Below are 14,728 nucleotides of genomic sequence, written 5' to 3' on the forward strand. Positions count from 1 at the left end.
GCATTTTCAGCGCTGTTGAGGAACTGCTCATTGTTGCAGGGGGGACGTTTGGGGCTTACAAACATGTATTTTGAAAGCTCCTGGGCACACAGGGGCAGGGAATGTGCTCCGAAGGAAGATGCTAGACTCCTCCGGACACTTGCTCAGGCCCCAGAGCAATGAGTGCCGACAAGCTGAGTGTTCTTCTGGAAGAAAAGCCATGAATCTGCCAACAGCTTGTGAAGGGGCCTCTCGACCCTGCACGGAGGTGGCCATCCCAGCCCCCAAGGCTCTTACTCCCGTCTGGCCGTGTGACCTCTCTGGTCGCACCAGGCCCTATATCCAGAACCTTCCACACAACTTCACATCCACCCCTACCAGCCAGCCATCCCCACCCCATGTTGGTGCCGGGGCCCCAAGGCAAGTCTTCATCAGCTGTATAGGGTGGCAGGGCTCACCTTCAGGCCTGAGCCAGAAAGTGCCGGAAGCCTCATTAAAACAGATTGCTGGCCCCACCCTCGTAGCTTCTGATTCAGGAAGCCTGGGATGGGGCCTGGGAGTCGGCATTCCTAACAAGTTCCCAGGTACTGCTGCGCCCCCCTTGGAGGGGGGCCCCACTTTGACAGTTGTGGCCCCAGACTGGAACAGTCTCAAGTCTCATGCCCCACCCGAACGCAGCACTTCCCAAAGTCCCACCCTCGGCACACCTACCTCCCCCCCCGCCCCGCCCGGCTACCTGCGCCAGTCCATACTGTGTACTTTTATGTAAGGTGGCCCGCACCCTCAATGCGGACATTTCTCCTTGGAAAAGGTAACCTTCCATCCCCACCATTTGCAAAGAACATGATCACTTCTGCCTCGAACGGAAGGCAGGAGTAAAACTTCACGTGTTGAAAACAGAACAAAGCGAGGGCCTCCCAGCTGGCCACGGACGCCAGCCACAGACTTTTATGCCGAGGGCGCTCTGTCTTTGCCACAAGGGGGGAGCATGGTGTGGGGCAGCTGTTGGGTTCAGGCAGCACACCCACATTCGCCTTGACTTAAAAGGTCAGCTCCTGGAGCGGGCGCCTCTGCAGCTCGTCTGTGCACAGGCTCGGTCGGGACCAGTGGGGATGGCTCCCCACACTTTGGGGAACACTGCTCATTTCACGGTAATCTGTTCTCAAGTGCAAGCCCCACAGCCCGTGACAGGAAATCCAGACCCAGGGGGCACCAGGGTGGCTCAGTCGGTTAAGTGCCTGACTCTTGATTTCAGCTCAGGTCATGATCTCAGGGTCATGAGATCGAGCCCTGCGTTGGGCTCTGCGCTGAGCTTGGAGCCTGCTTGGGATTCTCTCTCTCCCTCCCCCTCTGCCCTTGCCCCCCAGCCCCCCGCTCCCCAATTGCACACACGCTCACTCTCTAAAAAAAGAAAAAAAAGGAAATCCAAACTCACCCTACCCTCAGGGCGGACCCTTGCCACTCTGGGCCTGAGGGCCTGATGCTCAGACTCTAGCCATATGGAACTCCTTGCCATTTTCCACGGGTACAGGCCCCTCCGCATCTCCAGGCCTTTGCATACACATGGTCCCTCCGCTTGGGGCACTCTCTATCACCTTTCCTAGCCTCTGCTCTAGAAGGATTTCTCAGGCTCTTATCAAGTTGGTCCCAGCAGGTGCCATCCAGCTCCCAACCCTAGAGAGATCAGAGTGGGTTTTTTCCAGTCTGGAAGAACTTTAGAGCAGGCTCGATTCCAGGACCATTTGACTACGAATGAAATGGAAGCTCTATTCTTTTTCCTTCTGGGATACTGCCCTCCCGCACTCACAATGGGACACGGTTCAGAAATTTGGGTTGAAAATGTGGGATTTCATAATTTATATTTTTTAAATGATGGTCCAGAAGTTGCATGATCCGCATTATGAATTTCTTTTTCCCCGGAACCTGTGGTTTTTGTCTAAGCTGACACAGCACTTCAGACAATCAGAGAAGATAAATCTCCCTGGGGCTGAACCACGAGAAACTGTCTGTCCTCATGGCCATGACAAGGGGGGGGCAGGGTCTGTCCAGGAACACCCACAAGTACACAGCCTGGGGCAGAATGCCTCAGACGGGATTCTCCACCAGTTGCTGCCATGACCCTGGGGAGAATGCCAACACCTCCCCCAGAACACCCAGATTTCCCTGCGTCCACGGCGGAGGGCCCTGATCTGTTCTGCAGTGAGATGACCTGAGTCTATGCTTCTTCAAGAAGGAAGCCAAGAAGGGAGAACACAGTTTCCTCCATAAGTTAACTACAAAGTGACCGTGTGACTTGGCAATCCCACTTCTAGGTGCGGACCCAAAACAACACAAAGAGTTGGTCCAACAAAGATGTGTCTACACGTGTCCACAGCAACGTTGTTCACAACAGCCAAATGGTGGAAACAACCCAAACGTCCATGGATGGAAGGACAGATAAATGAAATGTGGTCCATCCACACAGTGGAATATTACTCGGCCATGAAAAGGAGCAAAACGCTAATATACGCTACAACATGGAGGGACTCTGAAAGCATCACATTGAGTGCAAGACGCCAGTCACAAAAGGCCACATATCACATCATTCCATTTATATGAGATTTCCAGAATAAGCAAATCCACAGAGATGGCAAGCAGACTGGTGGTCGCCGGGGGGCTGGGGAGGAGAGACCGGGTAACGATGGCTACGGGGTGTCCTTTGGGGGTGACGAGGACATTCCGGAACCAGACAGGGGTGCTGGGTGCACAGCATTGTAAACATGGACAATGCCACTGTGCTCTACGCTTTAAAATGGTTAAAATGGTAAATTTTGTGCTTATGCGTATTTTACCACATGAAAATAATTTTTTCAAGGAAAGAAAGAAGAAAAAAGGTTATGGCGGGTCCTACCAACCACCACCCAGATCTGCCCTCGCCTTCCTGTTCCAGAACATGGTATACCTCAGTTAGGACTTTCGGAGAGGCTCGGGGTCCCCGTCCTCTCAGAAGAGCTGAGCAGCTACTCAGCTTCATTAACTGAAGATGAAATGAAATGATGCCCGTGTTGTATTTTCCTTTCTTTTTTTTTAAAGATTTTATTTGACAGAGAGAGCACAAGCAGAGGGACAGAGAGGGAGAAGCAGGCTCCCCGCTGAGCGAGGAGCCCTATGTGGGACTCGATCCCAGGACCCTGGGATCATGACCTGGGCCGAAGGCAGCCGCCCAACAGACCGAGCCACCCAGGCGTCCCTATTTTCCTTTCTTGACAAGCCATCAGCCCCTTTGAGTGATGCTGGGCTTGCACATCTGGGACTGATCAAAAACCAGTGAGTTTACAAAAAAAAAAAAAAAAAAAAAAAAGCCTCCTAGGTCTGGAGCAAGCAGACACAGAGGCACCTCCCATACGTAGTAAATTACGCTAGTGACAGAGCAAAGAAATGTTCCAGCTCCCACAAGGCCAAAGAGGTCAGCATTTGAGGGTCCCGCCTCTAAAAGCCAGTTTTCAAATGCAACCTACAAAAGGCCAGATATCCAACGAGGGGTCTTGGAGGGAGGGATGAAGTGTGGGACTCCCAGAGGCCTCGTGTTCTTCTGCCAAGGCTCCAGGCCCTCCCCTGCCAAGCCAGCTCTCCTCTGCAGTCCAGAGGCTGATCTGGGTCCCAGAGCAGGGCTGTCCGCACGCTGACACTGATACCTGTCAGCAGAATAGAGCCCCGGCCCCCGTGTCAGGGTATCCCCTGTCCGGGCCCACCCCTAAGTCGGACAGGGATCCAGATCCCACATGGCACGAGAAGCCCTCTCGGCCAGCTCTGCTGTGACAAACAGCCTTCTTCCAGAGTCTGGCGTGGGACCCAGCCTGGAGGGCCGCTCTCCCCTGCCCTGCCTCTGTCATGTCGCATACATGCCTTCATCACTCCGAGACTCAATTTCCTCCTTGTAAAAAGGAAGACAGCCCAGTGTCCGCCTCCTACGGAAGGCCATGAGATGACCCATGTAAAGCCCGGCCACATCTGGCTCATGCTGAGTGTCAGGTACACATCAGCTGCCGGTATTACTATAAATGTTACGACTCCCACTCCTACATCTTCAGAGACTCTGTAAAGATCCAAATCGCTCTCTTTCTCCTCCCTGGGTGCATATTATTGGGAACCTGGGGGCTTGGGCTTAACTCTGCTGAGAGATTTTACTGGAATCTCTCTCAGACAACACGAAATTTTGTGTGCAGGTCAGGTCCGGAGGTGGAGTTAGTGGTTGGGCAAAGAAATGTCTTAAAGGAGGCAGGACCCAGCGGTTAAGAGCACAAGGTCTGCAACCAGACAAACCTGGAGGTGACACCATGGCATATCAGCTAGGAGACCTTCTGCATGATCTTTACCTCTTTGAGCCTTGGTTTACTCATCTGTGAAATGGGGATCAAGAGGCCGACTGCCCTGGTGTGTGGCAGGGATGAAAACGCAGGGAAGTGGCATGGCCTCACACCTGTCACACCAGCAATACAGCTCCCACACCTTCTGCTCCTCCTTACCGTGTGGAAACAGCCAGATCAGAGGCAGAAGCAGAAAATGAGGTGCACAAAACACCAAGAACCTTCAAAGGCCCCCTCTCAGTCTATTTGGAGAAGAGGGCATGCCTCTCATCTTGTTCTGCTGGACCCTGGGCTCTCACCTGGCAGATTTAGACCCTAGATGACCCTACTGGGGAAGGCAGGGACACCAGATTCTGCCGGAACATGGCACCCAAATGCTCAGGGTGGAAATGTACAAACCCACTTTGCCAGGCAAGCTGGGCATTTGCACAGGCTCCCAGCTCCTTCTCTCAACCAGAGCAGCAGCTCAGCCTTTGGATAAAAGATGCCCAGCTCAAGTTAGGTTTCAATGAGCAGGCATCAGCTAAGCCTTTTCTGACTCGTCCACCAGCCAAGTCCTGGCCAAGGGAGGCTCTGAGTCTGCACCACACAAGGGGCCTGCCCTGGCCCTGTCCATCTAGGGAAGCTGATCTCCCCGGGACCACAAAGCCAAGTCCTCAGCTTCCAGCACAATTCTTCCCCCACAAGGAGTGTATGCAGATGTCCAGTCTGGCTAAAGAGACCCAGCATGTGTTCCCAAGCCTGCAGGAACTCTGGCATGCCCCACACCTGGACACGGAGCTTCGGAGGCAGAGAGAGCTGGGTTGCTGCCCTGGCTCTAACTGGACAACTCACCTCCCCTCTCTGACCCTCAGTATCTTCATCTGAAATATGGCAAGAGAAAGGCTACCTCACAGTTTTGTTGCAAATAAAATCATAAAGGGGCGTGGCCCTGTAAACCCTAGCAGAATGCACACACCGTTAGGATCACCCTGACCATCCACACGTGCATAGACACATTCAAACCCTTGCCACATTCACACCATCAGTTTTCCATTTATTGACACCCACTGTGTACACAGGAATGCAACAGATGCTAGCGAGCTGCAAAGGGAGGCAAGAGTACCCAGGCTCAAGGAGCAGGAATCTGCAGTTAGACCGGCTTTGAGTGCCGACTCCCTTGCTCCCTGGTTGTGAGGTCTTGGACAAGTGCCTTGGTCTCTCTGAGCCTCAGTTTCTCCATCTACGAGAGGCCATGCGGCTGAGCCCGGTTCTGAGCCGCAGGTAGCGCGCCCAGCACAGTGCCTGCACAGAGTAAGCCCCAAGACATGGTATCTGCTCTGGTTAATTCAGCTCATAGATTAGTGGAGTGGATGGCAGCCTGGAGAGGAGAGGAAGCGAAGTCACACTTACCTCCGCAGGGCTCTCCAATCACCACCACGCCGGTGTCTCCCGTGTCGTGCAGCGGCAGCAGCGCGCACGCAGTGGACACGGTCGGCGCAGCGGGTCGCACAGACGCACAGCGGGTCGCACAGGGGGTCTGTCGCAGGCACCACACACCGGGGCAGCGGAGGGATGCGGTGGATGCAGGGGCCTTGCGCGCAGCCTCTTATAGAATCCCCGCGCCACGCCCCCGGAGGCCGGCGGCGCTGATAGGGCCGCGACGCGTAGTCCCGCCCCCGGCTCCGCCCTTCTCCCCGCCCCGCCCCCCGGGAGTCCCGCGGGCGCCAGGAACCGGGGTGAGGGGGGAGGGGGCAGGGGGCGGCGCGCGCAGGGCTGGACCAGAGCGTCCTAAGACTGGGGCTTGAGAAGAGGACGCGCTCGCTTTCCTCAGCGTGACCGTGACAATACCGTTTCCTCTGAGCGCTTACTGTGCGTCCGGCGAGGTGCCAAGCACTTTCCGCCGGGGGTTGGCAAATTTACCAAGTCCCATCTCTCTGTGCCTCAAATGGAAAATGGGAATAGGGAAGTGACCTCCCGGGATTGTAGCAAATAAAACCGGGAAGGGTGTGGGCTCTGTAAACTGTGGCACAGAATACACACTTGCTATATTTACTCCCATCCTCTACACGGTGGCAGAAAGCGCCACTCGTCACACACACGCACGCACGCGCGCTTTCCCAGTGTGCAGACCAAGAAACCGTGCTCCAGGCTAGGCGCTTGCCCGTCATTATCCCAGTACGCGTTCACAGGAGTCTATGCGGGAAGTGATCCCATTTCGCAGATCAGACACCTGAGGCCTGGAGAAAAGAGTGTCTGTCGCTAGTCCCACAGCTGGGGTGCAGCAGCCTTGCTCTAGTTACATTTTGCCCACAGGCATTTAGCATCCTTAACCTGCGCAGGCAAATACGAATCCATTTAGAGCCAGAAGGCGCTGCCTTTGAAACCCGTAAATCCAAGGCCCTTGCTGGCAGGCGAAGAAACCAAGGCTAGAGGGCGTGAAGGACTAGAGGAGAGTGTGGACCCCCTGCGGGCGGACAAGGGCAGGGGGGGCCCGTCCTCACGTGGCGCGTCCCTGCATGAAGACCGGGAATCACCTGCTCCTTCCGCACACTCCGACCGGGTCACTCTGCACCAGCCCCTGTGCTCTGCAGCTCCGGCAGGGCGGACAGGGCCCCTCTGGACTCTCAAGCATCGGGGGCATCCAGAGGGTCAGAGCAGATGGGGAGCCAAGATGGACAGCGAGTGGGCGGGCAATGCGTGGCTCAGTTCCGAAAGCCCCAACGCTTGCCAGGGTTTCGGTGCCGCTCAAACGCCAATAAGAAGTTGGCACAGGCACATTTATGGTTGTTATCTGTCTGTTCCCTTTACTCTTTTTACTTTTGAAGCTTCAGGCTAGCTCCACATTCATGCAGAACTTATTAAGCACCTACTGTGCGCCGGGCTCTGTTCCAAACACTGGCGTATCCCGTGGTCCAGAACAAGCCCCTCATTCGACAAAAGACAAACCCGGATGGAGAAGAGATGCTCATCAGGCACCGGGCCTCACATGCGTTATCCTGTCAACCTCCCCCCACCACAACCCTCCCCCCCCCCCCCCCCCCCCGCCCCAGAGTGGTGCTGTTATCATCAGGAAACTGGGCACCCGGTGCAAGTAGTTTCCAGAGGCCACACTGCTCCCAAGGGGAGGAACTGGGATTTGAACTCATGCTCTCGTTCACTCGGCTGCCACTGCTCATGTACCAACAAGCTTTGGGTTCGGGGGAGTGGAAGAAACTGGGTCCCCACCCAGAAAAAGAGGAGAGGAAGGAAAGCTACACAGGATCAGGTTTAACATGGGGGTGGGGGTAGTTCGGACTTAAATGTCCAGAGCTCTGCTAACTTGAACCCCCACCTCCTTACCGTTGCTTTTTAAGGTAACTCAGTGGGCTCCCTGTTGGTCCAGGATGGCTCTGGGGACACCCTTCCCGGGCCAGGCACTCCAGGGGCACCGCAGACACAGCTGCCACCGGGGGGCACCTCTCAACAGTGTCATCCCCTCACCAGCCTCCCGGCTCCTGTCCAGCCTGGCAGCCCCTGCCCCAGTACCCTGCACACCACGGAACGTTCCAGACCCTTACCCCTCTCCTTTCCCTCTGTAGTCCTCTCCTTATCTGCCCCACCCCCCCACTCCTGCTTCTTATCTGACCCACTGAGCCTCCAAGGCCTGGCATCTGACCATGCCCACCCCTGCCCACTGACGTCCAGCAAGCACTTCCACGTGCCGGGCCCTGTGCCCAGGGCTTCCCTGGCATCTGCCTGTGACCCTCTTACAACCTGATGAGCAGAGAGGGGCTTTAGTTGGCCTTGTTTTATAGATGGGGAAACTGAGGCTGAGGTAGGTGAGGGTCACTTGGCTATTGAGTGCTGGGGTGGACCCCAACTCAGGCGGTGCAGGACCACAGCTCATGACCTTGGCCTCTAAACCAGGTGATCCGAGGGGATTAGGGAGTCTGGGTTTGCTGCAGGGTGGATCCACTGAGCGTTTCTGAGCTATTTTGTTTCTCTTTAACATCCCAGTCTGGCAAACATTTCTCAGATGGGACATTATGGTTACTCTTGCTTTGTAACAAATTACCCAAAACGTTGTGTCTTAAAACCACCATTGTATTTTGCTCATACTTTTGTAGATCAGGCATCTGGGAAAGGCCTGGTTGCATGGTTCTTGCTTAGGGGTCTCTCGTGTGGTTGCCATCAGATGTTGGCTGGGGTGGCAGCATCTGAGGGCTCAGTTGGGCTGGACATCCAAGCTGTCACCCACGTGGCGGGAGCTCAGCAGGACGGCTCGACTGATCTGCCCCCACGTGGTTTTTCCTGGAAGGCAGTCTCGGCATAGTCAGAATTTTACTTCCCCCACAACAAGCCTCCCAAGAGAAGCGGGTGGAAGGTGCATGGCCTTTTATGACCCGGCATTGGAAATCAGAGAACATCACTTGAGCTGTACTCCTAGTTGAATCACAGAGCCTGCCGAGGGTCAGGGAGAGAAGACACAGATCACCCTTCTCAACAGGTGAAGATCAAAGAATTTGCAGACAAGATACGTGGAATTTGCAGACACAGCCTGGCACCGAGCAGATACTCAGTAAAAGATAATCCATCCTTCTTATGGGGCTAAGCTAGGCAGTCCAGTGGAGTGAGCATCATCTTTGCATGTCCGTGGAGGAGTTCCAATCCTGACTCCACCATGCACCAGCTGTGTGTGTCTTTTCTCAAGTCACCTGACCTGAGTGACAACAGCCTCCCAGGCTCCAAAGGGGCAGGCTGAGTCTGTAGCCTGCTGGTTGGTGCCACCGTTTGGCACCAGTCAGGATGGGACCCAATCCCAACTCCTCTACCTCCAAGCACCTGGCCTGTGCTCAGCTCCCCATCTGTAAACTGAGGGTAATGACAATGGCATCTTTCTATGGGCTGCCTTTAAAACATTAAACGGTTTAAAGGCATACATTAATTAATGAAAAATTAGAACAGGGTCTGGCACATGGCAAGAATTAGTTAATATTATTGTTATTAGAGTCAACAAACTAAAACAAGAGACAGATAATTTTAATCTTGATCAACAATTTTCCATCACTGTGCAATCTTAGAATCCAATTTCCAGAAAGTAATATTTGAATTCGAGTAAAATGATGTGTTATGGGGAATGTGGTTTCCTGAGAAGCTCTGAACATGGGAAAGGGCCAAGATGCACCCAGGAGTCCTCCTGGGAAGGAAATGGCCACTTGGATCCTTGGAAATCCCAGTAAAGGATCCTGTCTGCTGGCCAGGCAGGAGTCAAGTCATGGAGCGTTTGAGACAAAGGAAAAGGTCTTTGTGGTTAGAACGCAGCCCCAGCCTGGAAGTGGGAGCACAAAGACCTGGTCTCGACATCAGGGAGAGGTTCCAGCCCTCTGCCCACCTGCTGCCTCAGAACCGGGGCGGGAAGCTGATAGGAAGGCCACACGCAGAAGTGCAAAACAGTGGGTCACACCAGATGGTCCCGAGGGTTTCACCACTTGGGAGCACAGACCAGGTCTTTCCTATCTCGATGAGGCTGCCACGGGACTGGTGGGTCTTGGACTCACACCAACATCTTCTTCACCAGCTGACCAGCTATTTTCATCAGAAGATCTTGGGCTGGACATCAAGTTCCAGCTTCTCTGTCTGTTCCTGCCACACCCATTCAGCAGCTACAGAGTGGTGGTGAGCCTTTATTTGCATGAAAGACCACTAACAATTTGAGACAAGGAGACATGGGTGGGGGTACCATTTTGTGATGGGCATGGTGTAGAAAGAGGAACCAAAAGTGGGATAGAGGTGTCACCCTCAGGGAAGACGGTAACACCTCTGGGTTAACAGGTCCCAATCATGGGGTCCTCCAGGATCTGAGTGGGATGGGTTTGCTTGACTTGCTGCTGAGGAACGGTACGGGGTGAGTTCCACATCTTCTATTGGTGGGCAACTCTTTGGGGGCAGTGTGGGCCCTGCTGGTGGGGAGATCTGGGGCAAGGTCTTGATCGATTGAAGTTGTAAAAGAAATGCCCCCAAGTTAGTGTAGGCAGAGAAGAGGGCTTCTGGAAGCAAGGTAGCTTAATGTGGAACCCAAGGACAGTCCAGACCCTCAAAGAACTAGAATTAGCTGTGGAGGGTGTCAGGCCTTCTGGCAGTCCTTTGTGAGCATTTCTCCTGCACTGATTTGGGGTCCCTTCCTTTTTCCTCTGTGGCCAGGTCTTGCCCACTCCCTGTGGACATGAGCATCCCTCCAGCATGACTTCACATCCGCCTAGTTCCGCGGACCAGCTCAGGCTGTGCCCGGGCACCTCCCCGTTCCGGTTCCTGGACACAGAACCTACTTGGCCCTGTCGGTAGCTGATGTCCACCCCTGGTCAATCACGTGCGACCCAGGGGGTATTGCCAGGCAACGTGAGCGTGACGGAAGGCACTGTGAGCTGGGGAGGGGGGGACGCACCCGAAGGTCAGACTGATGGAGATGGCTCAAGGCTGAGTCTTCACATCCTTACGAAAGGGCAGAACCCCACTTTGTAATTTCATGGAACTCCTTGCTCACGCTGCTTCGAAGCCATTAACCTGGGTCAGCCCAGACCGATGTCCAAAACACGCCCGCGTTCCCGCACTCCCAGAGGTTTCTGCACCCTCTGGTCTCCCCGATCTCCAAACACAGGAGCCAGAGAACACCGAGGACCATGACTGGAAACTGCTCAGGAAATCCAGCTCTTTTGGCAAACGCTGCCACGGTGATTGCTTTCTCCCTCAGTGACAATCAGGCTTTTCCAGGGGAGGCCTGGCCCTGAGTTTCACGCCCAGGGTGTGGTGTTTCCGGAAGATTCTAAACCTTTCTGTCTGCCTGGGAGGAAGCCAAGTCTCCGGATGCTGCTCATTCTCCCATGTCCCCCAGGGCATGTGCTGGGTCCTTCTGTGAGCTGGAGCCCTCCTCGCTGAGGCCAGGAATGGAAACACAGCACGACTCCCCTCCTGCTGGGGAGGGGCCCTCACACCCCTCCTCACGGCACTGAGCTTGCAGATCCCCTGTGGGGCCTCGAATCCAAGCTCTGTCACACCTGCCTTGACTTCTCTGTCCCCCAGGGTCCTCCCCTGTAAATGGCAGTAGCAACAGGCCACGTCACCGAGCTGTGGCGGGAAACAAGCTAACTGCTGAGAATCCTTAGGATCATCCTGTCCATGTTTGCTCTCCAAGTTGTCCACACTCCTGTTTCTATGAACACTGCCCCTGCCAAGCATGACCTCCTCCGGGGCACCCTCCCTAATCAGCCCCGCCCCAGGAAGCAAGCAAATAAGGAGTTTGTGGTCAAAGACTGAAAAGCAGGGTACATGGATGCACTGGTTTCCTGGGGCTGGTAACAAATGACCACCAACAGGGGACTGAAAGCAACAGGAATTTGTTCTCTCCCAGAACCCAGAGTCTAAAATCAAGGTGTTGGCAGGGCCATGTTCCCTCTGGAGCCGGCATGGGAGGATTCCCGCCTCTTCCAGCTTCTGATCTGTCCACGTCTCCTCTTCTTAGAAGGAGCCAACAGCCAGCACCAACGTGCAGTTATGAGTGCACCATCTTGGAATGGGTCCTCCGGATCCAGTGGACACATGAGCAAAATAAGGGGCTGGGATGGCCTCTTGTGCAGCAACAGACAAAAGAATAAGAAGGATGAACACACTGCGGGGCACACGGCAGGCACTCACCGAGGCTTGCTGACTAGAACAGAGCCCTCTCCGACTCCCGAGAAACTAGCCAACACTGGCAATAACCCAGAGCCAGTAATAAATAGAACGTGCCAGCACTCTGTCTTCCTTCTCACCTAAACCAAGGTAAACTGAGACTTTTATTTCCAAGTGATGGGGCGGAACCAGTGTTCCTGTTAAATAGGCCATACCGGCCCCTGATGGAGCACAGACCTCCCACGGCCAGTGGCCGGCTTTGGCCGGGTAAGTGAATTCATGAGACCTGCAGACATGCAAGGCCTAGCAGGTGCTTCGACCTGGGGACACGTGGAAGAAGGACCTCATCCTGCGTGCAGGTATTTCAGATCACTGCTACCAGCTCAATGACTGGGGGCTGGTGCTCATTAGGTCTTGCTTTCGTGAACCCAAGTCAAAACTGAAAATGTCTCTTCAAAAGAGAAATGCCCATGTAAATCATTACAGATCATTATAATGACAGCTCCCAAGGAAGCCCACAGCCCCGTGTCCTGCCCCTTGTAGTGTGACTCTGTCCCTTGTCTCATCAGGAGGTGGGCTCGATCTCCCTTGTACGTGGACTGGCCGTGTGATTTACTTTGGCCAACAGATTATGGTGGAAGTGAGGAGTACCCGTTCCAAGCCTGGGACTTAAGGGGTCTGCAGCCTCTGTTCTGCTCTCTCAGACCCAGGGACAGCTGTGCTCTAGAGAGGCCCAGTCTAGCCTTCTGGAGCACGAAAGGCCACATGCAGGCCAACGAAGGCACCTGAACTGACAGCTAGCACTAACTGCCTGGCGTTTGGATGAGTGGCCTTGGACCTTCAGCCCTACTCAAGCTGTCAGCCACCTGCAGCCGCAGGAGTGAGCCCAGCAAGATCACAGAAGGACCATCTGATCGCCCCCTACAGAGCATGAGAATTATACACTGTCACCGTTTGAAGACCCTCCAGCTCGGGATGCTTTGTTATGCAGCAAACACTAACAGATCATGTCCTGGGATGACAAACATTGTCAAGGAGAGATGATTCTGAAGGCCAAACATTTCCCCTCTAAACAGCCACCTGTCTGGTAAAAATTAGCCTGAACTGTGCCCCCCCACCCACCCCCAAAGTCACATGTTGAAGTCCTAGCCCCCAGTGCCTGAGACGGGCACCGTATTTGGAGACAGGTCTTTAAAAAGATAACTAAGAAAGGCGCCTGGCTGGCTCTGGTGGAGCCTGGGACGCTTTATCTCAGGATTGTAAGTTTGAGCCCCACGTTGGGTGTAAAGACTACTTAAAAATAATAAAATCTTTAAAAAAAAAAAAAAAAAGGTAATTAAAATGAGGTCATCATCATGACCGGTGTCAAATAAATTTCTGTTGTTTAAGCCCCCAGTCTGCGGGACTTAGTTTATGGCAAAACAAGCCGATACAAGTTGCTAAGCAGCTCAGGCCGAGGCCCCCCTTCCTACTCGTCCACACCTTTGAGTTGGAAATTTGCATTAACCTTGGCTCAACCCCGCTTTGTCATCAGAGGACAGGGAACCGTTCCCTTCTCTGAGGGCCCTACTGGCCTCCAGCTCTGAGCCTCCATCTGATGCTCAGGTGCCCACTCAGTACTCGTAGAATAAGAACTTCTAATATGACCCGTGTCTCCTGTCATGCAGTCCTCACACTTACTGCAGGGCATGTGCTGTTTTCTGCCCTCTCACTTGAAGGAACCGAGGCCCAGAGGGGCTGCCCAACCTGCCCGTGCATGCATAGCTGAGGTTGTGAAGCGCAGAACCTCCAGGCCACAGTCTCCAGCACAGCTGAATGGTGGCCCCCAAAGGCATCCCCTCCTCCTCCCGGGCCTCCGTGAATGTTCTGTCACATGATGCGTTCATTTCCTGGGGCTGCTGTGACCAAAAGCCACAAAGGTGGGGTGCACAGAGGCGGTAAACAACAGAAACGTGTGCTCCCCCAGTTTCAGAGGCCAAAAGTCCAAAATCAAGGTGTCAGTGGGCCTTTCTCTCAGCTCCGGCTGGTCGCGGGCGATCCCTGGCATTCCGTGTCTCCTCTGCCCCCAGCTTCTGCCCCTGTCTTCATGTGGCCGTGTTCCCTGTGCATCCTGGTCCCCATGTCCCTTCCCTTACAAAGACGCTGGTGCCTAGATCAGGGCGCGTCCTAATCCAGCATGATCTCACAAGTGTGCAGACCCTACTTCCAATAAGGTCACATTCTGAGGGTCCGAGTGGACAGGAATGGGGGGGGGTCAGGAATTCTGTTCCACCCACTATACATCATAAAACGGACTCCGCTGATGTGATTAAGGATCTTGAAGCGAGGAGATTAGCCTGCATTACCCCATGGGTCCAATGTGATCACGGAGATCCTTATAAGAGGGAAGCAGGGGTCAGAGGTCAGAGAGGGGAAGGTACGTGGTGACAGAGGCAGAGGTGGGAGTGACATGCACTGAAGGTGGAGGAGGGGCCACGAGCCAAGGGACACCTGGCGCCTTTGGAAGCTGGAGGAGGCCAGGAAGCAGACTCTCCCCTGGCGCCCCCAGAAGGAACACAGTCCTGCCGACACCTTGACTTGAGCCCCGTGAGACCCATTTCGGACTTCTGACCTACAGGACTTGAGATAGTGAATTTGTGTTGTTTTGAGCCGCTAAAGCTGTGGTGACTTGTCACAGCAACCGTAGGACACTAACACAGACCCAGGATCAGCTGCATCCGTGGAAGGGCTTGGGTGGCTGCAGAGCCGGGCCAGGGGCCCCTGCACCGCCCCTTAAG

The 14,728-nt window shown here is 54.4% G+C and overlaps 1 protein-coding gene across 6 annotated transcripts in view; it reads right to left on the reverse strand.

Annotated features, from left to right (window-relative positions):
- CRISPLD2 (cysteine rich secretory protein LCCL domain containing 2) overlaps positions 1–14,728 on the reverse strand; it is a 130,066-nt gene that overhangs the window by 91,691 nt on the left and 23,647 nt on the right. For 3 of the 6 annotated variants that reach the window (XM_064581081.1, XM_064581076.1, XM_064581080.1), the window contains exon 1: positions 5,718–5,898. The exons of 1 other annotated variant lie outside the window; for it this stretch is intronic. The gene's annotated coding sequence lies outside the window, so the exon portion shown is untranslated. Of the gene's footprint in view, positions 1–5,717; positions 5,899–14,728 lie in introns of those variants that run through there. 2 more of the 6 variants (XM_054511222.2, XM_045890637.2) reach the window with 1 other exon arrangement.

Source organism: Mirounga angustirostris, unplaced genomic scaffold (genome assembly GCF_029215605.1).
Source record: "Mirounga angustirostris isolate CCGP_5_RB_7025 unplaced genomic scaffold, mMirAng1.0.hap1 SCAF_16, whole genome shotgun sequence".
In the NCBI taxonomy this organism is placed as follows: domain Eukaryota; kingdom Metazoa; phylum Chordata; class Mammalia; order Carnivora; family Phocidae; genus Mirounga; species Mirounga angustirostris.